Source organism: Euprymna scolopes, chromosome 21 (genome assembly GCF_053919585.1).
Source record: "Euprymna scolopes isolate OS-2025 chromosome 21, ASM5391958v1, whole genome shotgun sequence".
NCBI classification, from domain to species: Eukaryota; Metazoa; Mollusca; class Cephalopoda; order Sepiida; family Sepiolidae; genus Euprymna; species Euprymna scolopes.
The window spans coordinates 6,984,176-7,010,295 of record NC_136502.1 but is presented as its reverse complement, the minus strand read 5'-3'; the positions used below and the strand labels follow the sequence as shown (position 1 = coordinate 7,010,295).

General features: G+C 35.7%; 1 protein-coding gene across 1 annotated transcript in view; it reads left to right on the top strand.

The window, feature by feature from the left end:
- LOC145241981 (protocadherin gamma-A11-like) overlaps positions 1-26,120 on the top strand; it is a 771,034-nt gene that overhangs the window by 183,530 nt on the left and 561,384 nt on the right. Inside the window, exon 3 of the mRNA XM_080104852.1 lies at positions 15,243-15,293. The gene's annotated coding sequence lies outside the window, so the exon portion shown is untranslated. The remainder of the gene's footprint in view (positions 1-15,242; positions 15,294-26,120) is intronic.

The window sequence follows — 26,120 nt, the reverse complement described above, 5'->3', positions numbered from 1 at the left end:
TCCTATCTTTGCGATAATAATTTTTGTTAGCTTCTTACATCGAGTGGCTTCATACCTTGTCTCGAGCGATTTTCATAAAATAAAATAAAAAATATACAGCAAATTGACACATATATACAAATAAACACACATGCACACAAACAAACACACACACACACACACACCTACAAACTCACCTGCAAACACACAGGCAAACACAAACACACATGCAAACATACACATAAACACACACAGGCAAACACACATGCAAACACAAACACACATGCAAACACACACATAAACACACACAAGCAAGTATACCTGCAAAAATGACGCGCTAATGCACACACACACACTAAAAATCAAACAATGATGTTATTTCATTAAAAAAAAATGAGTTCCAATCGGTTTAAAGGTAAAAATGAGTCCAAATCACTAAAAATAACCGGAAGTAATTCAAACTCACTTTACTGTGAGTCACACACACCCCTCATCATTTTCTGCTAGTCACTCGGTGAACCGAATTCGGATTGAGGAAGATAAAACCGCATTTAGATTGATCAGCCATTAAGCATCTCCAATCTGCCCTGGAATAAGCCGTTTGCTAAAACTTTTCCAAAAATAGGAATTCTGTAAATAATCTGATGATACCTGAAACTGTCCGTAAAATGTGCCGTGTTTGCCAGAAGTGCCGGCAGCAGTAAAATTAATGGTAGAGATAGGGAGGGAGGGGAGGAGGAAAGGGTGGGTGGGTACTATGATGCCAACACTTCTCCGTTCATCTTGTTTTATCCACTGCTCGTTTGACAAACGCTAGTCTACTGGCGCTACGGATAAATCTGACCATAAATTTAAATTGCCAAATATTGCATAATGTTTCTGTCCCATCCTACATGTAGCGTTGACTTCGAATCAATCAAATTCTAAATTTAAATGACAAGAATAAGTCGGACGCTGCTCATTTGAAGAAAATGACGTCACATGCTAGCAGGGGAAGATTCGGCATTGCCCAGGATTAAAGATGAACCTATACCATTTTGACATCTTTTTTTCTTTCTTTTCTTGTTTTAAGTAATTAGACTGACCACAGTCAAGGGCAAATCGAGGGCTTGCTTTTTACTGGTTACTACACTGGGATGTATGGAACTGCATAATCACTAGGGCTATGACAACAGCATATTCTTTTCATTGTTTTGACTCTCGAGTATATATCCGACACAGTTAATGAATTGAGAACCACATCATTCTATCTAAAAAACATACGATATTAACTGGTATATACTCGAGAGTCAAAATAACGAAACGAATATTCTCTTGTCATAGCACTAATAATCACTAACACAGGTCATCGTTAGGTTACTGAAGTTTGCCAGTACCAATTTTTTTAATTACTTCCGGTTATTTTTAGTAATGTTGAACCTTGGCAGTACCAAACGGGTGACCATTTGAGAATACCAAGTGCTGAATATAGGATGATGTCTATACTTGCGGCAGCTCCTGCGTCCCACTTGACCTCCAGTTGTCTCGATTATGTCCTGCCGCTGGATCAGGCCGGTTGGGATGCGAGTGAAGCTGACTTTGAGCAAACCTGTTTCACTTTAAACAAATTCCCAGCGCAAGTCAGCTGTCATCCTTAGAATAAGATGGTCTTGGTCAGATGATGTGCTTTAAGGGACGGCACCACTTATCCTTGATCTCCATCTTATAATGCTGGGTGTTAGCAAGGATGCATCAAATAGCATTTTTGATTTTTGCATATGGCTCAACCAAGAATGGAATCCCAATCTCCCGGCCCAGTAACCATTATGTCAAATGGACTGGTTCTATATTGTTAACAGAGTTGGTAAAGCTCTTGGAAGCACCATCATTAAAATTAAAAAAAATCAAAAACTTTGAATGAAAGGGAAACTGTTTTGAAAACACGTTAAGATACAAATATTTTATTAAAAGAAAAAAAAAATCATTCCGATTTTCTTTTTTCTACTTTCATTTTTTTTTTACATTTTATAACATTCAACTTTTTGTATGGAGGGAGGGGTTGAAGATCAAAGATGTACCCAGCATTGATTGGGTAAAAGAAAGTATAAATAAAACTTTACTAATTGAAATAAATATGCATAATTTTTGTGAGACCCTCTAATCATAGAATAAGACTTGGTAATTTTGTTTTATTTTTATTTTTCATTTTGTTGGTGATATTAAGTCCGGGAGATGATGGCCCTGGGAAGAAAAAATTGTACGTCCGATCTTGTTGACGATTATAGTAAAGCCAAAAGTGTTTATGTATAAGTTTAATATAGCGCATATGGCACATGTGTGTGAAAATCAGCATCAGCCGTAGGATAGCTGACTAGCGAAAATATTAGCAGCAGCCAATTTAACACATATGCAAATTAAGTGTGCACGCGTTAACGTCACAGAAAGAAGATAAAAGGCAGAAAAAAGGACGGCTGGTGATAGAGAAAAAGATAAACAAGTTGCAACCAGGAAAGATGGGCGTGTGAATACGAGGGTGAGAAAGTGAGGTGCCGAGGAGAGAGACTTTTAAAAAGCACATATCTGGCTGAGCGAATAAAACACATTTGTGTATGAAAAGACTTTTGAAAGATAATGAAGAACCATGAATGAATGTATTCCATTTGCACTTTAAAAACAATGCTGAGTCGATTTTGAGTGTATTGTTGTTGCGGGGAGTACTAATGCACACAGTTCATCAGAAATACTTGTAAAACAGGCAAAGGATGCCATGTTTTGGCGATGGGACAGAGGTTGGAATTTAGTTTATAGTTCAGGACTATTAGGTTTGTGACTATATTTTTAACCCTGTCTAGGAGGTAGAGACCAGTGGCAGATGCACCAGCCCAGATGTGGCAACAATACTACATGCATGGGCAAACCATGGCCTTTTAGATATACAGGATACTCTCAGGTGTGAGTAGTCTTTTAGGATGGTGGAGAGAGCCCACCTTCTTCACAGCAGCCTTGGCAATTGCCTCAATGTATTTGTTCCAATTCATGTTGTCTGTGAATGTTAAGCCGAGGAGTGTAAGGGAAATTTAGTTATTTTTTATCCTTCTGTGTTTCAATTTTTTTTGGGGGGGGGGAGGTAATAAAAATTACTTCAAACATGGCTTGATATAAGGAGTTAAAAATAAGGAAAGATGGTTATCCCAAAGACAGAAAATCGTATTATATATTACTTTATTTTTTGTAATTCTTTGAGATGAGACTTCATACAATAATTTTGAAACCTCATCTCAAAGGACTCCCCCCAAAAATAAAATAATGTATGATACTATTATCGTACAGACTCAACAATGGAAGGCCAGATAAGAATACAAAAATTGGATTTATAAGACCATAGAGTCCATCCTTGATCACATTTCGGGGCCTGTGATGCAGTGGACAGAGGCGTTAAGTTTCTATGGTTCCAGGTGAGCATTGTCTGAAGATAGCAGTTTCAATCCTACCCAAGGGCAGGCCTGAGACTTAGTTAGCCAGATAACAACTATGGATGGCAGTAATTACCGGGGATACAGTTACAAGACTCAGCATCCATATCTCATCACAATTAATCACATGGAAAGACCCAGAGGAATAGCTAGTCGAAACATGGTGATAACAGTCCAAAAAAATATCAATACATAAACAAAAAATCGTGTAATACTGTATGATATTTTATTAAATGAAAAATCTTTATTTTTTAAGACTGTCAACAGTGAATGGGTGGGATTTTGCTGTTTGTCTGATTAATCAGGGGTATGTACGTCGAGGGGGCACAAGTGCTATGAGTTCATCAGAGCACATTTCATTAAAGTACTTGTAAAACAGACACGGGTATATGACCTTGCAGCAGTGGGACAAAGGTTGGAGTGTGGTCGATAGAGTGGGACATATTAGATTTGAGACTCTTTTTATGGACTCTAAGAGGGAGAGACTAGTGGTAGATGCACCAGCTCATATTGCCAACAATAACGACGTTCCATGCCTGAAGGAATTGTGGCTTTGTAAAGATATTGGTGGAAGTAATTTTCTAGCATGGTAGGGGAGCTAACTTTCTTTGCAGCAGCCTTGGCAATGCTCTCAATGTATTATAATTCATATTGCCTGTGAATATTAGGCCAAGGATTTTGGCTTTCAGGTAAGGTGCTATTTGTCATGGCAATTGTTGGTTGAGATTTTTCATAGTTGTTAATGGAAATAAGCTTATTTTTAGTAGCTTTAAATGTTAACAACCATTTATGGCTCCATACAAATGCATGAAGACAATAAAATATAATTGTAACCAACTCACTCCTTCAACGATGTCCAGCGAGTGACCACACCGAATTTGGCCGTTCTAGGTCCCAGAAAAGGTTGGTGGTGTTGAAGGGTCCAATCTGGTGAATTATAATCTACTCCGCATTGTCAAAGATCAAAAGGGCAACTCGTCTGGCATCAGTCACTGAGAGGCAGAGGTCATTCAAGCCAAAAGAAGAAAGAATAACATTTCGACATTTTGGATAACGTAATAATTATTTGTATGAAACAAAAGATTATACACCGATACTTTTCAAATTATTATTCGTGTTTGAATGGCATCTCTCTGTACAATTCAACGATTTTCAAATTTTAGTCGTTGACCTTAAGTCTGCGGGTCTGACTCTTAGTCTTATGGTGTACAGTGGAGGTAAAAAGCAATATCAACTGGGCGATTTACAAATTTAGTTATTGAACCTTAATTTGGGGTTCAGATTTTCAATAACACAGTCTGGGGGGGAGGAAAGTAGAGTCCCCCAACCCAGTTAAGTTGGGTCTTTTTGACTTCTAATACTCGCTCCTCTCTGTCTGGCTCCTTGACTCTTCTGTTTGACTTTGTTATATTGAGCACTTGAGGCCATAACTCCACCCCTTTTACAAATAGAATTTTACAGTAATAGATTACAATTCCTAATTCTCTTTTTTAGACCCTGTCTAAGACTGAGAGATTCGTAGTAGATGCACTATCCCAGACATGGCATGAACGAATTATGGCTTTGTAAAGATATAGAATGCTCTCTGGTGTTATCAGACTACAATAGGCCAACAGGCCTTTAGGGTCACTTCTCTTTTTCTTTCTACGATTATTTTTCTGCCTCTTAAGGATACCATGAATAGGAGTTTCCTCTTCATCTTCTCACCATTAAAATCACAGATACACTTTCTTGTTTAATCACTTACGAGGGACGTGCAATAAGTAATGCTCCTGGCCCACTTCCCGTTGTCTGATCTAGCTGAAATTTTGCATATACAATGATTTATATGTTTACGGGTTATCTGACAAATTACAGCTCTGAAATAATTGTGGTTTCTGTTTTACAGGTGTTTGAACTGAGTCAGGTGTGAAATGGAGCCTGTTGAATGTCAAGCAGTGATCCGGTTTTTGTATTTGAAAGGACGCACACCACAGGAGACTTTTGATGAAATGAAAGAAACTTATGGTGATAATGCCCCCATCATATGACCTTGTAAAACGCTGGCATCATGAATTCAAACATGGCCGGAAGTCTGTGGAAACAGCTCCCAGACCAGGTCGCTCCCCTTCTGGCATTGATGGGCATCTGTCCGTCAAGTTGAGGCTGCCATTTTGGAAGATCAGCGCATTACTATTCGCCAAATAGCCCAAGATGTCAAGATTAGTACAGGGTCTGTGGAAACTATCATTCATGGCCATTTGCATATGCATAAGGTGTCTGCCAGATGGATTCTCAGGTTGATCACACCATTCCAGAAGCGAGAACGGGTTGAGTGCTCGAGGATGAATTTGGAGATGTGCCAAGAAGATGAGCCAAAGTTTTTCAAAAGACTGATTATACAGAATGAAACCTGGGTCTATCACTATGATACAGATACCAAAGCCCAGTCAATGCAGTGGAAGCACTTGGACTCACCACCTCCAAAGAAGGCAAGGATGCAGCCCTTCGCTGGCAAGGTCATGCTCACAGTCTTCTGGGACCAGGACGGAGTAGTGATGACAGATTTCCTGGCAAAGGGTACCACAATTACAGAAGCCTTTTATGCTTCACTTTTGAGGAAATTAAGGGAAGCTATCAAAATCAAGAGGCGGGGCAAGATCAGCAAAGGTACCCTCCTCCTGCAGGACAACGCTCCGGTCCACAACTCGCATGTCGCCAGATCAGAAACACGGGCGTGTGGTTATGAAATCTTTCCCCATCCTCCCTACTCTCCTGACCTTGCACCCTGTGACTTTCACCTCTTCCCAGCCATGAAGTTGTTTTTGAAAGGAAAGCGTTTCCCAGATCATGCAGCTTTGATTTCTGAAGTCACGTCGTGGTTGGAGGACCAACCTGGGGTGTTCTACAAAAGCGGTCTCCAGAGCTGCAGCAAACGATGAGAGAAATTCATAACTCTGGGTGATTCCTATGTAGAGAAAGACTAATAACTGTGCCAAGTTTCGTTGCTCTACTGCTATGGGAAGTGGGTCAGGGGCATTACTTATTGCACGCCCCTCGTATCAAAGTTTTATCTAAAAAAAAAAATATTTTAATAAACCATCAATGGCAGGGTCTTTCCAGTGTTGATAAGCAATCCTTAACCACTTAGCATATTTTGGCAATAATTTTTTTTCCCCTTTTCACACCCAAATAAGGCACAGTGCCACTTTGATGTAGGGGGCTACTATTGGAGACATAAGGTGCAGGGTTACTATGTAGGGAGTTGAGCAGCGAGATGTCTGTTCACATTACACTTGAACTTGTGCATGTCAGTACAGTTGGGAAAGCAGGAACCCGGGAGGGAGTTCCAAAGTCTGGCAGTTTTTTCTTACGACTAGGGATCTCGACTGTGTAGGGGGAGATTTTTCTACTTGTCGGGTTTGTCGGAGGTATTTACATCTAAGGGGTACAAGGGCTTGTAGTTCGTCAGGGTATTCACCATTAAAAAATACTATGCATTTAATGCTAGTAAGACTAAGCTGCTTTCCTTTAACAATTACAAGAAGCCTCTCCAACCACCGCTTTCCATGACAAATAACTCCCTACCTGATAATTTTTCCTTCAAACTCCTCGGTTTAACATTCACAGAAAATATGAACTGGAATAAATACATTGGGGACATTGCGGAGGCTGCTGCAAGGAAAGTGGGCTCCCTCTACCGTGCTAGAAAACTGCTCACACTTGAGAGTATCCTGTACCTCTACAAGGCCACCATTCGCTCAAGCATGGAATATTGTTGCTACATCTGGGCTGATGCATCTACCATTAGCCTCTCCCTCTTGGATAGGGTCCAAAAAAGGGTCTGCAATCTAATAGATCCCACTTTGTTAACTAGACTCAAACCCCTGTCACATCGCTGCAATGTTGCATCCCTGTGCTTGTTTTGCAAGCATTTTAATGGAATGTGCTCTGATGAACTCGTTGCACTTGTGTCCCCTTGACGTACATATTCCCAATAAACCCGCTTAGCAACAAAATCGCACCCCTCCACTGTTGAGGTCTCTAATAGCTTCTTTCCTAGAACAGCTAGACTTTGGAATTCCCTTCCTGCTGCCTGCTTCCCAAACTGTACTGATATGCAGAAGTTCAAACTCAATGTAAACCAGCATCTTAATCTTTCTTAAGCATGGCCCCAATTAGTAGTCCGTTATGTCCAAATGGCAAAGTGTCTTGTTAGGGAGAAGGTGAGTAAGAAAAAAAAATATATATATATGAAAGTGTATATGTCTGTCTGTCTGCCTTCATATTTTCAAACTCTATCTCTTCCGAAACTAAAAGTCGCAGAGCAGCGCTAGGGGCCTCAAATGATTGTAATTTTTATGGACCGTTCTTTTTTGGGGTCTTTAGCCGGTTAAAATAGTTTTCACGGGGCCAAAAATTGGGTCAAAATTGAAAAAAATCGTTATACATTTTGTACAGTCGACTTAATTTATTTTTAATCAGTTCATATGTGTGTCACGTTAGAACAGTGGTAACGTCAACAGCTTTGAATGCTACAGTTTTGCTTTCGGTTCCGATTCTAGTGTATGGCGCTCAAATACTTTTTTTTTTACTTTTAAAATCACCAATATATAATTATATATACGAAATTGGACAAAGAAAAATATCATATTAAGTGTATTTTATTACCCCCCTACCCCCCGCTAGTAATATATACGAAATCTGGATAAATTAAAATATCATATGTAAACGTATTTTACGGCCGGACAAAGCTAGTATATATATATATATATATATATATATATATATATATATATATATATATATATATATATATATATATTTCAAAAATTTGTTGAACGCATCAACATCAAAAGATTACAAGATAGCACAAGTTTTTAGTGCGCAATCTGCACTAGGTTGGATAGATGGCAATGGTGTAGTGTAGTTAACAAGAATAAAAAAGGGAGTGAAAAAATAAATATTCAATAAATAATTTATAAAAACAATTTTTTTTTTTTTTATCTACCAAATATACTTTTGTGCTTTCTAAGTGTTTTTCAAAGTATTTTTTATTTCAATTTAAGATTTCACGCATATCATCCTCTTTTCATTAGTTTTGTTTGTCTTCTTTGTATGAAGTACTAGTTAGGGGTTGCCCGACGTTGCCCGGTCATAAAATATGCTTAAATATGATATTTTAATTTATCCAGATTTGTAAATTATTAAAGAGTCAATGCTCTATCCACTAAATATATAATTTCAAAAGTAAAAGAAAAAATGACTTAGGTGCCACAGCTAGAGTCTAAACCAAAAGCAAAATTTGTAGTGTTCCGGCCCGAGACCTTATTCCATGGGTTATCGTCAGTTGGACAAAAATAGCTAAAAATGAACTAGGATCAACGCCCAAATATATATTTGCACATTTTTTTTTTTTACACGGTGGTCACCACTTATCAAGGCCCGGAAGCCACTCAGGGATAAGGGTTATTGCAAGTACAGTGCGTTAGTGTGGAGATTTGATGAAGTGTTTACTTAAGGGGGCGGTTCATTAGGAATTTGTTAACGTTGGACTTGAAGACATCCAAGTTGTAGTCAGCTGGGAAGCAGGCAGACGGAGCAGTGTTCCACAGGCGTGCAGTTCTAAAAAAGAACTGCGTAGAAGAACAGTTTAAGTCGACTTATGCTTGCCAAGTTTCCATTTCTTTCAATTTTGACCATTTAGTAACTATTTTAACCGAGTAAAGACTCATAAAAAACGGTTCACAAAGAATGCAATCATTTGACTCACCTCACGCTTTTTTGCAACTTTCCGTCCCAGAGGAGATACAGTCTGAAAAAATGGAGACACAGACAGAGAGTAATAGTAAGTTTTATAAAGGAGATTTTACAGCTACTTTTAATAAAATTGTTTACCGCAGAGAGCAGCCTAGTTTGACTTCGTCGTGGGAACGTCTCTGAATGGGATGTTTTGTTTTGACATGATTAATAAGCTTCCCGGATGTTAACCACAATAAAACCATCGGCACATCCCTCAAGGGGTTGATGTAACGTCTGCTATGACTTCTTTTCTTTTGGAGAAGAGCCGGACTTTCCTCATATGAAAATCTGGTCTTGTGTCTAAGTCTTCCCTCATGGGAAAGCAAGTAAGTAGGCTTTCACATTTAAATAACTATAGCTGGGATACCCTTCTCATTGGAAGAAGAATGCATGGACAGTTTCCCACCTGTCTGATGGAGTTGGATGTTTTCCATTACTTAAAGCAAAACCTTCTACAAAATATTCTTTTTTGTTTTTGTTGTTTTTATTGGAAATCGCTCCAGACAAGGCATGAAGCCATGATGTAAGGAGTGAACAAGAACAAAAGATGATTATCGCAAAGACAGGAGATTAACCTTCATCTTGAAAAGGCCAAGATTATAAGTAGGGGGAAAACAGTCAGCAGGAAAGGAGTTTCACAAATCTGCAGTTTTTGAACGAAAACTGCTGGAATAGAAATCTGTATTACACTGAAGTATCAAAACAATGAATTGATGAAGACCACTAGACCAACAAGTCAAACGAGTTGAAACAAAGGATGCAGGGAATAGATCAGACAATTCAGAAAAAACACACACATGTCATAATACTTTATAAGAAAAGACTGAGACTAGCAACTTCTCGTTTGTGAGAAGTTGTAAAAAAGAAAAAAGGGTGTGGCCAATTAAATTGCAGATACGTTTCATCTCCTTATCAAATGGGACAGACATTCATCAACCAAATAGGAACATTATAACTGCAATATTTTATTTGAGAATTTTGACGTCTGGGTAATGTCAGATAATCTTGGAACTATATGTATATATATATATATATATATATATATATATATATATATATATATATATATTCAAACAAATATTATTAAATGCAACGGAGACACTTTGCTTTATGATTCTTTTTTTTATTTTTTATTTTTCGATTGTCCATATAATCTTTTTTGTATCAAAATCAAAAATATTAATAAAATTTTCATAGTTGTTGCTGTCACGGGCGCTTTCGATTCGTCCACGAATCATCATCAGGTGTTGAAGTAAAAGTGCGAAGGAGTGAAAATTTTAATTAAAAGTGAAAACTTAAATATACAGTAAATGACGATAAGTTAAAATATAAAGAGCCGATGAAAAGTCGATTAAAAATTCGAGTATTAGAAACAGCAAGTTCGTGGACACCGTTAAAGAAATCCGTCCAATACGAACTATGCAAGACATTTTAGCACGTTACTGCTTTTCTCGAATGCGATATCATTTATAGTGGGTTGAAGGGTTCTAATATATGACGCTTCAAGAATTTTTAATTTTTTAATATCATTTTCCTGTCGTATAATTTTTATTTTGTCAACGAGGACCTTTCTTTCCCGCCTCCAATATTAGGAAGGTCCTCGTTGATAACAGAAAAATTATTCAATTTAAATTAAATTTTTATACCTTACTTTGTAAAATTTATAAAAGTGCACTTTTAAGATAAATGAATTTCAAATAGAATCTTGTACCTTTATTTTTAAAGCCTATAGTAAAAACATTTTGTTTAACAATTTTCACGCCTTGGATGAAATGCTTTTCTAACTTGTATCTTATCTTTTTAAGATTATATTTTAAAACTCTCCTTCTCTCTATTTCAGTTTGTATCTCTTCTCACGCCACAACTCATTTTTGCAAGCCCCTCTTTATATTATTACAGGTTTGAATATTCTCTCTGTTTCAGTTTGTATTTCTCCTCACACCACATCTCATTTTTTGCAACTCCCTCTTTGTAATACAGGTCTGAATAATGAGAAAATCTGAATTTTTTTAACAAAAACTTAAAAATAACTTTTTAGATTAAATTAAAAAAAAATGTCTTTCAGAATAGAAAATCTTTAAAATTTAATAAGGAACATATTTCATATAGGTTTCATTAACAAATATTCAGTACATAACGAGAAAAATAGATGAAAATTTCTAAAGGCCTGTCTAACTGGTTACGGTCAATAGTAGTCCTCGCCAGCGAAAGTCTTTGTTATTGTTATTCTATTATTATTATTATTTAAAACATTTTGTGTCCTGCTCTTTCGCGCGAGGGCTACTTTATAAAGTGATATATTTTAATAATACTAAAAACAAAGTAAAAGCAATACAATATACGTACGGGAAAAACTGGCGGAAAAAGTTGTTTTTTTTTACACGGTAGTCACAACTTATCAAGGCCTGGAAGCCACTCAGGGATAAGGGTTATTGCAAGTACATTACGTTAGTGTGGAGATTTAATGAAGTGTTTACTTAAGAGGGCGGTTCATTAGGAATTTGTTAACGTTAGACTTGAAGACATCCAAGTTGTAGTCAGGTGGGAAGTAGACAGACGGAACAGAGTTCCACAGGCGTGCAGTTCTAAGAAAGAAGCTTTATTCATGGAATTTACGTTTTGATTTAGGTACAGATATAGAGTGGGGGAAATTTTTCACAGTGGATTCAGCTAGTCGGGTGTTTTTCGTAAAGGATTGGCGAGGGGGGACCAGAGATTGGAGTTCAGACGAGCACCTGCCATGGAAATAACGATAAAACAAGGATAGGCTCGCAACGTCTCTTCTGTGGGAGAGAGGTTGCAGGGTAGAGAAAAGGTCATCCCCCACTAAGCCACAAAGTCTATTTTGTACTCAGGCAGGAGCTGCTAAAAACAGCGTATTCTGCCCTGACAGGGCAGGATAGGCTATTTTTAGCAGCTCCTGCCCAGATATGGCAGCAGTATTCCATCCTTGGACGTACTTGGCTTTTATATAGATAGAGAATTGCATCAGTAGTGAGATATCTTCTGGAGCGGTAGAAGGATCCCACCATCTTCTCAGCGACCTTGGCAACAGACTTGATGTACGTGTTCCATTTCAGATCAGGAGTAAAGGACAAATCCAGAAGCTTGTCAAAACATGGGGCTTCTCCTAGACGAGAGCCATCCATTTCAATTGATGCCAGATAGGGATCAGAGCGTTGATGATGTAAGTTTGGATGAAAAGTTAGTATAATAGCACAAAAATTATAAGTAATAGTATAGGTGTAGTTTCAGACAAACAGTCGTCTTGTGTTTGACTTTAAGTTATTCAGTGATGAGCCTCGATCTGAAGGCAGTGGGAAATGTGTAGTTGCCCCTTTGTTACCATTGCTTCCAGGTCTACTTTGGCCTGGACTGATAATATCTGTTAGGGTATCTAGTGCTACCAGATCAGGCTGTCTGCTGTACTGGCTTTCTGACCAAAAATTCATCAAATGACGTTCCTTCTTCAAAACTCAATCATGTTCTGAAAAGTTAAAAACAAAAATAATAATTTTCTTATACAAAAAAAAAAAAAATCAAACCAAATATCATGAATAAATATTTAAGAATAAAAAGAATTTGAAGCATAATTTTTTTTCTTGCAAAATTACTGGATTCGACATTAAATAACCCAGAAAGGGTTGATGTGCCGTAAAACAAAATAACTAACTAATCAAACAATCAGATATAAAATCTACATTTTTAATAAATATAGCGACTTTCATTTATCTTTTTCTTTTGTTATTTTTAATAGACTTTAGAGTTTTTTCAAAGGTTTCTGTCCAATATAAAGCATCCATGTTTTCCGATACTAAAGATGCCTGAAAGCGCTTATCTTGGATTAAAGGCACCATTAGTGTCTTGTGTAACCGGCGATTAGGCGATTTGTGAGGTTGGCAGTGTCTATCAGGGCACATACACCTGACTAGCAGGCTACGTAATGAGTAAACGCACGGACGGCTTTAAAACCGTCGACCATGCACACACGTTACGAAATCATTAGCAGATTCATTTGAACGTTTTGTTTAGTTTGACCGTTTTACGGCATATCAACCCTTTTTTTAGGTTATTTAATACCGAATGATTGCTTTGCCTTTAATATGACAAATTCGTTTGTTTCACAATATTAATTGCTCATTTAGAATTACGCTTGATAGAAAAAAAACTTTAAAAAAAAACAAAAATCTTTATGGTGTGCATACATTATTACGGAACAAAGATATCATATTCCAAAAATCACGGGAATTGATAAAAAATTTTAATTAAAAAAAATCAAATTTTACGATTTTTAGCGATTAAAAAGTTTTATTTATTTGGAATAAAAAGAAAATCTCTGTAGTCAAATTGAATTGTCGTCCTTCAATTTTAGGAAACTGTTAAACAATATGGCCGCTCCGGACAGTTTTTGCTTCCTCATAATTTTTTTATTTTCTTAAAAATGAAATACTTGATCAATTTACGTGATTTTTGGAATATGATATCTCTAATCGGTTTCTGTATTTTTTTTTTTTTTTTGTTACTAAGTATGATTTTATATTATTTTATTTCCTATACAAATATTTATTTGCGTTTAAAATGTTGCTTTTCTTTGGAGAAACCGACTTGATTTTTCGAAATTGCGAGCGAAAAGGCAAATTGATTTTTTCTTTCTTTTCTCTCCTTTACGATGATCAAAATGTTACTGTTTCGCGTTTACAACAAAATTATGAATGAAAAGTTGACTTTAAACTATTAAAACTATCTGGCGTTGCCCAGGGGAATAATAATTAATTTTTATTAAATACAATTCATTGCCTATTGTTTTCATACGCCAGGTATATCTTGCTTCGAAAAAAATAAATAAATAAAATACGGCACACCAAACTTACAAAGCCAATCCGGGGATGAAATCTTACTCGCACAACAAATAAGTTTTACTCAAAAAAATAAACTACGCCACTCTCTATCCATTTATCTCTCTCTCTCTCTCTCTCTCTCTCTCACTCTCTCTCTCTATTTCTTTCTCTTTCTCTCATTCTCTCTTTCTCAAACAAACAGATTTTAATACATGTACTAGCAGGCCGTCTTGCATTGCCCCACCGTAAAATACGCTTAAATATGATTTTTAGTATTTATTATTATATTATATTGGACCCGACATATAGTAAAGATTTTAAAAGTTTAAAAAAGAAATAGTTCATGCGCCAACACCGAGAATCGAAACCAAAACGTTTAGCTTACAATTTACTTTTCCCTTCGAGGTTAATACCTGAGCTATAAAGACACGTTTGCCGAATGGTTAAAAATTAAAACATGAACCAATAGCTATTACGTTACGCATGCATATTCGTAATGCCGTCGTTTGACCTTTACCTGGTAAATTCTATTTCTTTAATTTTCACACTTTTGCAACGATTTCCCCCGGCTAAAACTCAAATATAAGATTTCGCAGGAGTTAGAATATCCTATATATTAAGTTTCATGTCTGTAGACCAAAAACTGACAGAGGAGTTTGGTAGACAAAATTTTTAAACAAATATATATACGCATACATTAATATATAGAGAAAGAGGTTTGTGTTTACTATAACCTTTTAACGCAAATATTATGCAAGTATAAATCATGTAAAATTTCTGCATGAATATAATTACACGTAATAGTTAAGTAATTATGATCATTCCATAAGAAAACAAAAAAAACTAATAGGGAATTAATTAAAATGAATGTTTAAAAGAATATGCAAATTAGCTAGATCTTTTGCGGATGAATGCAATTCCATGACCGATATATGAGAAATATGTATTTTTTTTTTAAATAAATAGGAAAAAGGGTGGTTTTAATATGACCATTAATACACACAAAAAAATTATAGGATCATAGAAGGAGATAGGTAAATAAAGAGGCTGTGGATTTAGGATTAACTTTGCTTCCTTCTCCTCATATTTGGAAATTCTTATTGAGTCCAAAACGAAATTCGATACTCTTTGTTTCTTTTTGTTTTTTCTTCAAGACATTCTGAAAAATGGTCTTTTGTATTTTTAACTTCAGACGCTTTCCGCACCATCTTCGGAGGATTTAACAGAGATGCTTGTAACCAAGGTATTTCATCATTTCTCCATATATATATATATATATATATATATATATATATATATATATATATATATATATATATATATAATTCAAGACCAACATCATCTCTTGATTCCCTTCCATATTTATTTCTGACTTTGGATAACTGTATCAGCCTATTCCGTTCATTCCCTAAAGAAGAATTCCCCTTATCTTTTCCAGTTTATCATTTTGAAAAAACAAGAAACATGTAAAGCTCTCTTCAAAGAAGAGCACTCTGTAAATGAAATATGGAAACTTTCTAATTAAACTTTATTCCCCGTAGCGAGGACGAACACTACCTGGAAGCTAGAATTCGTTAGTTTATATGAATAAAACAGATGTAGGTATTGTGTATGTCTGTGAAAATATTTAACCGATAAACTCTTAAACTACTGGTCACATAACACTGAAATTAATAGAAAAAGGTAATCATTAGGGCTATGACAACAGCATATTCTTTTCATTGTTTTTACTCTCGAGTATGTATCTGACACAGTTAGACACCGCCAATCAACCGAGAACCACATTCATTTATATAAAAGCATATAAGATATCAAGGATATACACTCGAGAGTACAAAACAATGAAAAGAATATGCTGTTGTCATAGTTCTATGTCAAGTATGGTTTATAACGAATAAAATCTTTGTTTGGATGGATGACTAATGCATACAGAAATGTATCGACAAGTTGTAATGAGATGTTCATTTCAACATGCCGATATATTTCAATCGTTATCATAGCTTGAAGTAGTTTAATTGAAATATTTTTTAATCTATTTGTTGAGAACTCAAACGGTAGGAAACGTGGCTGGAATGCTAAACGTTTTAGTTTCAATTCTAGCTGATGGCACCAAAGTCATTTTTTTTTTTTTACCTTTTGAAATCGGTATCATATATTAGGTACAATATAATATCGAATAGATAATTGGATCTGTAATAATTGATGTAGATTTCGTATTCATTAAAATATATTTAAGTATATATTACGATCGGACAAGGTCGGGCGACCTCTGTTTGTTGAACAAACAGGATTTGTGTAAATTCCATAGAATGAGAAATACATTGTTCTGGATAGCCAAAAATAATTTTTTGGACAAAAAAAACAAAACAAAAAAAAAACAATAATATGGAGCAAATATGCGTTTATTAACATTTCCATAAAAAGCAGTGTCAAGTGTATTTTAAATATAGAACTGACCCAAATAAGATAAATTAACTCTAATAAATATTCGTAAATTAATGTTATGCTACATAGTTCAATACAAATAACAAAATGGCATTGTAAGAGACAATCTTTAATTTACTCCTTTAGTACAGCACCTGTTGGCAAAGAATGTTTTTTTTTCCTGTTTCTTTTGAATGTTATTTTTATGTAATTTTTGCTGACTTCTTTATTCGGTGAAAAACCGCTGCACATGAAAATTACTAAGAGTTCCTTTTTCACACAATTACAACAATGATAATATATTATTATAGTGATATTTGAAAACGAGGTTACAACAAAGAGAGGTCGCTCATATTCTTGTCCATGGTTGTCAGATTGGCTGTTTTAATGCAAAATTTCGCGAATTTGACCTTGTTTTTGGGTAGTTTTTCCCTAAAAAATTGTATTTGGCCTTTTTCAAAGCGCAACGTGTCAAAAAAAAAAAAAAAAAAAACTAGAAAAAGAACGGATTATTATAGAGATATTAACTTTCTTGTTTGTGTCGATGGCTCGGCAACTACTTGGCTAAGTCAAAAGTGATTTGAGTTCAGTATTCGAATCGTGTGATTACTTGTACAGCTATATATGGCCATACTGATGAGTCTTGGTTAAGATGAAACATATATAAACAAATATTTATGACAACAATAAGCCTTATCTCTACGTATAATAAAATGATTTCACTGTTTTCTCCTATAGATTCTGCAATTATAGACAAATAAGTGAAAATTTCCTCATGCACTTTTCTTGGTGCTACCAGATAAGGCTGTCTGGAGATATCGGTTTCCTAACGCAAATGAACCATACATTATTTTTTAAAAATCTCTTTGCAAAACAATCATATTTCTACAACCCCCCCCTACAAAAAAAACAATCGTGGTCTTCTTCTTCCTATACTTTCCTGTTTATAAATACTGACTTCAAAGATTTTACTTTGGAAAACAATTTTTCTCAAGAAAGTAACATTTTATTTTTTGAAAACAATAACAGAAGGACGAGAAGAAAATATTGTTCTAAATAAGGATACCCTATAAAATATTTTAAAGATAACGTGGTGTCTGTATACTGGGAGTTCTATATGACATGGAGGGGTGTATAGTGAGTGTATATAAACCAGGTATGTATAAACGTGCACGTGTTATATAGTTGTCTATGTAATGTTCGTTGGGTGTGTATTTACACATTTTAACACGTATAATAAGTAGACATAAATACCTTCAACAATAGTTCAACCAACGGGAAAAATAACACCATTATGTGCTTGCCCAGACAAAGGAATGGCATACCTTTTTTGGCAAAAACCATCGCTGTATTGTTCCAGACGCATTTCTGAAAACGTAAGTCATTTTCAATCTCGACGACTCAGAAAACCAAATTGTTTTACCACATTTACATTAATTATTGTCGCGACTTTTTTTTTATTCTGGGGTTGCACGTCATTCTTTTTTCAAAGATGACATATTACTGTCTTTCAAACTGAATGCTTTCATAGCTGAACGATTCCCAACAAGCTGAGAACTTGCCTGTCCCGTCTACTCGTTCCAACTCCTTCACTGAAGACTCCTCGACTAACTCCTTACTCTGCTTGTATATATTCAAACTAATCATTTGTGTTTATATCAGTCGACTACACAAAGACCTAACTGGTGACTTATCAGTCACGTTTACTCTGGTCCAATTTTATTATTTTCATATCTAGGTTTGAAAACTTATTTGTTTCTGCCCACCACATTATTTTCTATTAAAACATTCGTTTTTATTTATCTACAATCATTCTTGTTATTGTTAATAGAATCTAGTCAAGGTAAATTCCTAAAACGTCATTTAACCATATTTGTCTTGAATTGAATGTTTCCCTTTAAAACAAAGCTAATTCAATCTACATGATAATAATAATAATAATAATAATAATAATCTTCTGGCTCATATAATTTGTCAATACCCCGGGCATGCTAATCTGCAACACTCTCTGTAACAATAGGCTAAAAAAAAAGAAAGTCCATAGCCTTAAATAACCCAACCAACCAAGCAAGCTCTGCACTACCTCTAACAATATGTTTAAAATACATTCTACATTTTACAAAAAAATTATTACATACATTTTGTAATCGTGAAGAGTCAATGAGGAGGGAAAAAAAGAACCGGGGAGGGCGAGTGTAAATAGCGCTTGAAGAGCTTCATTGTTACATAAATTTCGTTGCCAATGAGATATTAATGGCAAAAGACTGTTGCGAAGGTTATCGAAAAAAGTGGAAAGCTTTTGCAAATCTTGGGAGACTCCATTGAATACAACCTGTCTTTTATCGATGAGCATGTGTGTGAACTCCTAGAGAGTAATACAAGAATCCTCAAAATAATCTCTCCTACTTTTTTATTTTGCTCGAATAGATCAAAAGGGATTACACATTGCATTGCCATGATTATTGAACATATGCACTTATGACCTGAAAGTTTCATCTCTCTGTTGCAGATAATGACAGTGTGAGACTCTAAGAAAGCAACCCATGCCATGGACGTGCGTCAAAGGCAAAGATACGTTATTGAATTTCTGCCAAGAGTGAATTGAGAATGGTGGCAACTATGTAGAAAAATAAATTCTGGATCACAAAGGGTCGCTTGTTTTAATGATACCACTCGGAACTCTTCAACTTCTTAAGTTAAAAAATAAGCAGATTTACGTTTTGAACGATCCTCGTATGACAAAGCGTGCTGTTTGCGCCCATACATAGCCGTCGTTCATCGCTGGCAAGAGTGCATTAAGAATGGTAGTGACAAAAAAAAAATTTTAGAGCACAAAAGGGCACTCGTTTTATGCTACCACTCTCGTTTGCGTATTTTCTTAAATTTTGGAACTGTCCTCGTAATAAATAAATAATAATAATAAAGTCGAATCAAAGACATTTTTATTTTCGTTTCAAACATTATTAAAAGAAACCTTTACGATTGCAAAAAAGAAAAAACGGTTTGAAATGTTAATATTAATAACATGTATTTTAACTAGTGAGACCTGTGGAAATTCCACAGAGGCATATTTCAAATGTAATATATTGCTGCTAGGAATTCCGTGAACGTTCGGCGTAAATGGAGACACCGCGATATTATTGTAACCTCTTGTTAAAACTGTAAAAGTATTTATCTAATTAATCTGGTTAATGTAGTGTCAGAATATATCTGGTTATTGCGGCTTATTTTCCAATATCCTTATAGGAGTCGGTGACATATTCCCATTGTATGGACGCACGGCTCGAACGGAAACCCTACAGTGTCATTATACCATCTTTAAACAGCACAGATACTACCCTTAGATCTTGGCCAGAAGACCAAGAGAGTATATTTAAGTTTCACGTACCGCCCAAAAACGACATCAATTTATTTATTTTTTTATTTTGACATTGCGTCTTCGGTAATCGGTAGATCCTATTTATTAAAAGGGAGGATAGGTAGTACTTCGGATATTAAATTAGCGTATCTATCTACTAATTTAATGTTTTTTGTATGTTATCACCTTCTATCCTTAATAAATAAGATCTCCCGATCGAACAATTGGAAAGTGTGACTCACATACGTAGGTACATTAAACGGATTACGGTTTTAATATATAGACTAGTAAAATCCGTGGAAATTCCACGGTCGTTGAAAAAATTTTTAAACACTTTTAAAATGAATACAAAATAAAATAAACAAATAATGACGAATTGAAAATAATTTCTTAGCAAATTCTTTTTTAAGTTTTTAAAGCTAAAAAAAATTGATTTTAGAAGATTTAGATTTTTATTCAATGAAAATTCAATAAATTGTTTTTTTTTTCTGAATATCTTTATATAAATTATAAAGGAACAGATGCCAATTAACTTTCACATTTTTTAATTAAAAAATAAAAACTATAATAAAAAATATTCTCCTCTCAAAATGAACTTTTTAAATTATCCAATTAAATAGCCAATTTGAAACCGTAAACAGACAGCCATGTTTTTGTTTTACAAGTTTTTAAGAGGAAATGGTTTTACTGATTTTTAACTGATAAAAAGCGACCATAAAGGGAGGTAATTCGTTTCTCATTAATCACTGTTGATGATGATGATGATGATGATGATGATGATGATGATGATGATGATGATGATGGCGGCTTTTTGTGACACTGGACATATGCACAAGTAAATTAGTATTTAGATTATTTGTAGGTATTCAAGAATATCTAAAAAGATATGTTACGGTTTTACTTTTCGAATGAAACAAAGTAGTGTAAGTAGGGGTGCGGTTGTGACCCAACGGGTCACAGCGACGTCTAGCAAGCTCCACATTAGATGATGCAAATTTGGATGTGTTCCTTCTCATGCCAGCTTTCAAGGCTCACGCATCGGAGCAGGGAAAGGGGAACATACCTCACTACCCCCCGCACACACACCGCCACCATCGTCACCGATTTAAGCATTTCTGTCCATCACCCATTGGCAATGCAAGGCAAGAGATCTCCGGGGGCGGGGATTGTTATATCTCGGGAGACCGTCCATTTATTACTTCGAAAGTTTAACAAATGAACACTTTCGGGATTTTAGTGTGTGTGTGTGTGGGGGGGTGATAAGTGGGTAGGAAAGAAGGCCGGACTTCCGACGTTACCAGTTCCAAATTCTTTAAACCGCAAACCCTCTTCCGGCATCTTCCGCTCGATCAACGACTCTCTCCTCTTTTATTTCTCCCCCACGTTCTTCTTTTCTTCCCTTTAATGCCTCCCCCACTTCTCTTACCCAACCCATAACGCTTCGCTCACCACCTCCATCAGTGCCCTCTCCTTCCTTCGATCACACCCTCTAATTCGATCTCCCACGTCCCTCGATGATTAAACTAACTTGATTGCCCGTAATGATTAGTTGACCGTTTTATTGATTGGGAATCATGTTGCTTAGCGTGATGGCAGTTAAGTCCGCTAACACTTTGGAAGCGAGTCCAGCGACGCGGTAGCAAATAAAATCTCGGACAGCCGAGTTGCCTTTCCCCCTTGAGAGCCAGATTTCATGTCTGTACCGACAACTGCCTGCTTCTTTTATGCACACACACACACACACACACACACACACACACACACACACACACACACACACACACACACACACACACACTTGAAACAATGGAACTATCAATCACAAGACACCTGGTCTAATTTCTATTATACTAAAGTCGAGTTCTTCGGATTGCTGTTTTTATCTTCCGTGTTATTTGCACATCTCAAAATGAGAACAGTAGTCCGAAGAATCCAAATAATATGAATAATCAATCCTCATCTAAAAAAATTAAAAACCGTAAAGCCGAGTTAATAAACATTTCTTCTGATTTTTTAAATTATTATTTTATTTCATTATACTCCCCCCCCCATAATAGTTCTGGATATGACCTTGAAAGACATTCAGTCGTTTTCATGGAAAAAATAAAATGTCATATGGAGCAAGATCGAGTGAATATGGAGGTTGTCCCAGTAAAGTGGTATGTGTTTATTCTTGCTCCTAGCTGACCGAATAGATAAAGGTTGTATGAAAAGTGTAAAATGACTGCACAAAGCTCAGATAAAAGGCATTCTCATGATATCATTAAATAATACAATGTTATTTCTTTCGCCCATATCTCACATGGCACATCCAGAACCATCACTGACCTTTAGATATTCAGTGGTGAGACCCCTATTTGAGGATTGTGAGAGATGTGGAGTTGGCCTTTAGTTACTATTGCTTCTAGGCCCCCTTTGACCGGGAGTGATAATACCTGTTAGGGCATCTGGTGCCACGAAAGTGGCTACCTGAAAAAATAATGCACAACACTTTAACGTTATTCGTTTTTAATTTCCCTTTGCAAAACTCAATCATGTTCTGCAAAGTTAAAAACAAAAACAATTTTCTACAAGACAACCAAACCAAACACTATAAGTGTATATCTTGAAAAATACTCGTTTGCTGGAATTTTAAACGCTATTTTCGTTTTCAACAACCTCAAAAACTTAAAAATGTCTTCATTTTCCAAGTTTTTTTTTTTCTATAGTGTGGAAAGTCGATTGTCTGCCCCTTGCTGGTCTTATATTCCAAACATTCCCAACAGGTGTCGCTAGCAGTGTATCATTCAAACACAAGATGGCGTGAAGTTTTTCTTCGATAAAATGTCTCATAATATTTGATTTTCTAAAATAAAAAAAACTACTTGATCGATTTACGTGATTTTTGGGATATGACATTTTCATGCAGTGACAAGTACGTACATTATAAAGATTTTTTTCACATTTTTATAGTAAAAAAAGATTACTTGTTGACCATTTATAGACTTGCACCGAAGCAGTTTACCTATTTGTAGCAAACTTAGCAATGTCCTTTGTGTACTTGTTTCAATTCAAAATAGCTGCGAATATTAGAGGAGTTTGAATGACGGACTCTTATGTAGGGGACTATTAGCTATTGTTTGCAAATTAGCTATTGTTTGAAAACGTGTCTCTTATTTTGTTTTCCTTTTTCTGAACAATCCTGGCCACGATTGTCCAATTTATAAATTAACATTATATATATTTTATCTAGAGGAAACGGCTAAAGAAATAAAAAAAATGTCATACAGATAAATCGATATATAATTAAAGTAGTTTTTTTTAAATATATTCAGCTCTAGATAGTTGTGATTAAAATATTAATATCTGTTGCGCTATTTTTTATCAGCAAATAAGCTACTACATATCTCCTATATAATATTTAGATAGCAGAAATTCCCCTCTGAACCAAAGTACTGTAGGTTTGCAACAACTGATACCACATACAAATTTATTACGTCTAAACTATTAGCCACTACCTTATGTAACTTTAGGACGCCATTTTAGACGCATTTAGTTGTTATAATACAAAAAACCATGCATTCCATACTAGGAGCCACATCATCACCATCGCAACCACCTTCAGAGGAAGTACGAGAGATGGGGTCTTACCCTTCGTAACTGGATGATAAACTCATTAACATAGCGTAATCTTTCCCTTTTCGGTTACAAAAATAATAAAGTCTCCCTCAACTAATTTCGCGCCTTTTGATTGGATTAGCTCTGGCCATTCCTAAATTCCGGAATAATGGTATTCGCATGCTAAACAAACGCTAAGGTACCATGCAAACATGGCGTCGGAATTCTAACTACTTTACCCTTTGAGTAAATTTCTCGCTCGCTTTGTAGATTTGTTTCATTATTTACTTATATTTTTCCAAACGTAGTCATCTTTCCTTTTTTAGGTAATTCATTTCATTAATTTCTCTCGCTGTATATATTCTCTCTCTCTCTTTCTCTCTCTCTCTCTCTCTCTCTCTCTCTCTCTCTCTCTTCGATAACAAAATAACCAACATATTGTTCCTATCTCTCTTGCTCGTTCGGTTTGAATATATTTTTAAAACTGTTAAACTATATTTTTTCATCCCCTTTATAAAAAAAAATATAAAAATTCGTTACCCTTTTTAAGTAATTGAGTTTTTAGTTTTTCATCGCATATCTTTTCAAATGACTATGTTTATTTAATTTATTATCAAACTGGATAGATAATTTCTATTTCTTTCTTCCATACACCAATCGACAGACCTGCGCGCGTGTTCGAAAGTTAGGGTTTGGTTTTAGTTATAATTAACTCTTTGTACATCGATCACCTACGCTACATTTTTTAAAATTCAATTTCACCCGAAACAACTCACAGTGCCACTTTGAAGTAGGGGGCTATTATCGGGGACATAAGTTTCAGAGGTATTATGAAGGGAGATGAGTAGCAAGATGTTTGTTCACATTACATTTGAACAGTACAGCTGGGAAAGCAGAATCCCGGAAGAGAGTCCCAAAGTCTAGCAGTTCTGGCAAAGAAACTATTGAAGTAGAAGGTTTTCTTGCACTTAGGGATCTCTACTGTGAATGAGCGGGATTTAGCTGCTTGTCGGCAATACATATGTAGGTAATAGTAACCAAAATTTATAGGCCACTAAAAAATAATAGGGAACCGTAAATAAGAACCAACAATAAAAAAAGAAAGGGCACCTAGCGAAGATAGATGAGAAAGTCAAGAAATACATATGTGTGTGATGAGAATAAAGGAAATAATATTCCGACGAGATGGGGAGATGAAAAAGGAGCAAACGAAGTAATATGTTCATCAACTTTTCGTCTTTATTTTAATACTTTCTCAGTACTGTTGCCACATCTGGGCAAGAGCTGCTAGAAACGACTTATCCTGCCTTGATAGGGTTCAAAATAGACTTCGAAGCCTCATAGGAGATGTCCTTTTTTCTTCACTGCAACCTCTTTCTCACAGAAGAGATATTGCGAGTTTGTCTCTGCTTTATCGTTATTTTCATGGAAAGTGCTCGACTGAACTTCAGTCTATGGTCCCTCCTCGCCAAACTTTCACAAGAAACACTCGTCTAGCTGAAAACACTACCAATAATCCCCCTCCTTATCTCTGCATAAACCTAAATGTAGATTCTATAAACAAAGCTTCTTTCTTAGAACTGCACGCCTATGGAACTGTTTTCCGTTTTCCTGCTTTCCGGCTGACTACAATTTGATTGTCTTCAAGTCTAACGTAAACAAGTTTTTGATGAGCCGTTCCATATAAGTTAAAAATTTACTGAATTTTCATTACTATATTGTCCAATTGACTACTGTACACCCTTTAACCCTTATCCTCGAGTGGCCCCTGGGCCTTGATAAGTGGCGATTCCTATGTAAAAAAAAGTCCAGTTAAATTGAAGAGAGTAAAATGCCAGTACAATATTTGAAAATATATTTGTTGTGAAAAGGATGTATTTGTTCTGTTTCAGAACGAAAAATGTCGTTGGCATTTTAAATTTTCACTCCATAACCTCTTTCTGATGCTAACGATTGATCTCTACATGGGATACGTAGATATCCGAGTGCTAAATCAAGATTATTCTTTACATCTCAAACGTTGAGCAAATAAAAAGAAAAAATAAGAAAAGAATATTAGCTTTCCTCTCTCGAACTATGTTATAGCATACTAGCAATAATACCCGCACTTCGCAAGGCATGGAGGAGAGTGATCTGATTCAAATTCACAAAGAAGTTGGCCGGCGCCAGGATGGTAGGGAACCCCAACTTTGTGTGCACTAATCCTAGGTGGGGGAGTTTATATAGTTTATGTAGAGTCGGATCAAATATTAACTTAACCTTTGACCCTGATCTTGAAAAATGGTGTGCACCATCGTTAGGTAGGGGACGATATCAGGTTTGGTTATGATCAGTCCAGTAGTGTGGGTTGTAAGAGAGTATATATATATATACATAGTCTATGATCTTGACCTTTGACCCTGACCTTGAAAAATGATGTGCACCATCGTTAGGTAGGGGACCATATCAGGTTTGGTCATGATCAGTCCAGTAGTGTGGGTTGTAAGAGAGTATATATATATATATATATATATATATATATACATAGTCTATGATCTTGACCTTTGACCCTGACCTTGAAAAATAGCATGCACTATCCATAGGAAGGGGACCATCATCATGTCAGGTTTGGTAATGATTGGTCCAGTGGTGTTAATTGTAGGAGAGTTGTACACACGAATGCTACTACTTTTTATATATATAGATGTTTCT